Raw genomic sequence first — 2,276 nt, 5'->3', positions numbered from 1 at the left:
AGAATTCGGCGTTTCGCCAGAGTAGTAGGAGCCAGGTCTTGAAAAAACAAGATCGGTGTGCCTTCAAATCTCAAGCTGTCTGCTTCTCTACTTGCTTTCAGCAGAGCCGCAGTGTCCACATAACTTAGAAGGCCACAAACAACATCTCTCGGCGGCTCAGAGCCTTTAGGTTTAGGTCTCAAAGCTCTGTGTATCCTCTCAATTGTGATTTTCGCGGCTCTGTCCGTTCCCAAAAGATTCGCAAAAATTTTGCATGCGATTTTTTCCAGCGCTTCCGATGCGAATGATTCAGGCAGGCCCCGGATGCGAATATTTCGCCTGCGGCTGCGATTTTCTTGATCCTCGATGCGCAGCAAAGCGTCATTAAGGAAGTCTTTTTGCGAATTTAATACTGCGCATATTTCTCCCTCGTGGCGAATAATCGCATCATGCGAATTTTCTAAGTCCGCCACCCGCTGCCCCATGCTGCGCAGGTCTACCTTGATCTCTGCTAGATCTTGTCTCAGGGGAGCCAGAGCGGCGTCCAGGACCTCCCGAAGTGCTGTCTTTGATAGAGCTCCACTCCGTTTTCGGGCTTTGTACTCCGAGATGTCAGAAGCGCTTCCTGCTTCAGAATAGTCTTCTCCCTCAGAATGCTGAGAGGCAGCCGGCGCCATCTTGGGGGTCTCAGCTCCACGGGCCTTGGGCTGCTTTTTCAGGTATTGCTCCATGTCTGGCTGCTTGGAGCGGACCTGGGTGGTCTCTAAAGGGTCCTTGCTGCGGTCTCTCCCCGTTTTGACCATTTGTGCGGGTAAAAAAGTGCTTTTAATGGGGTTAATCACCAGCTAGCCGGAGGAGCTCAGCAACAGGCAGCCATCCAGGAAGGCAGCCAAGCTCCGCCCCATCTGGAAAAATGGTTTCTTGAACATGACAATGAGTTCACTGTACTAAAATGGCCCCCACAGTCACCAGAGCTCAACCCAATAGAGCATCTTTGGGATGTGGTGGAACAGGAGCTTCGTGCCCTGGATGTGCATCCCTCAAATCTCCATCAACTGCAAGATGCTATCCTATCAATATGGGCCAACATTTCTAAAGAATGCTATCAGCACCTTGTTGAATCAATGCCACGTAGAATGAAGGCAGTTCTGAAGGCAAAAGGGGGACCGTATTAGTATGGTGTTCCTAATAATTCTTTAGGTGAGTGTATATATATATCTCCTTTTTTTGGGGGGGGGGGGGATCCATGCCGTCATGGTCATGGAGGATTCATGAAAAGGGAATTACAGGTAAGTAATTTGCTTTTTTCCTTTCATCTTCCATGACGGCATACCATGAGATATAACAGATTAATACTCCTATTTAGGGAGGAACTATGGCCTGAAGCACCTCTCTGCCAAAAGCGAGCTCCTGACTAGCCCTAGTATCCACTCTATAATGTTTAATAAATGTATGAGGACTTGACCACGTTGCTACCCTGCAGATCTGTTCTAATGAGGCATTTGCCCTCTCAGCCCAGGATGCTGCAACAGATCTTGTGGAATGTGCCGTAAAAGATTTTGGTGGAGGAATACCTAACGACTTATATGATTCTAAGATCGCCATTTTTATCCATCTGAATAATGAGTTTTTTGTGGCTTTATGGCCTTTATGTGCTCCACTGAACTCGACAAATAAATAGTCTGTCTTTCTGAACGTTTTTGTGGTTTCGAGATAGAGTAACACGGCCCTACTGTACACCCAGCTTGTGAAAATTCTCTTCTCCCTCTGATTTTGGGTTCCAGCAAAACGATGGGACAATAATTTCTTCTTGTCTGTAGAAATTTGATACCACTTTGGGAAGAAAGGAATTGTCTAATCTGAACACAATTCTGTCTGAAAACACGATGCAGAAGGGTTCCACTATCTTTAGAGCTTGAATTTCACTTACTCTACACGCTGAGGTAATCGCCACCAAAAATAAGGTTTTTAGTGACAAACATCTCAGGGAGGTTTCTGACAGGGGTTCAAAGGGGGCATTTGTCAGGCCTGATAGTACTAAATTGAGGTCCCAAGGGGAAACCATAGGTCTTAGAAATGGTCTTAACCTATCTGCCCCTCTCAAAAACCTAATAACCCATGGGTGCTTTGCAATTTTTTCTCCAAATACAGCACTTAATGCTGATATGTGCACCCTTTATGTATTTGGACGTAATCTATTTTCAAAGCCTGACTACAGGAAGCCTAAAACTGCTTGGACCGAAAACTTCTGGGAAGAAGTTTTTTTTGAACACACCAACTGCAGAACTTTCTCCAAA

This window comes from Bufo gargarizans, chromosome 1 (assembly GCF_014858855.1).
Source record: "Bufo gargarizans isolate SCDJY-AF-19 chromosome 1, ASM1485885v1, whole genome shotgun sequence".
NCBI classification, from domain to species: Eukaryota; Metazoa; Chordata; class Amphibia; order Anura; family Bufonidae; genus Bufo; species Bufo gargarizans.
This window is presented reverse-complemented; position numbering follows the sequence as displayed.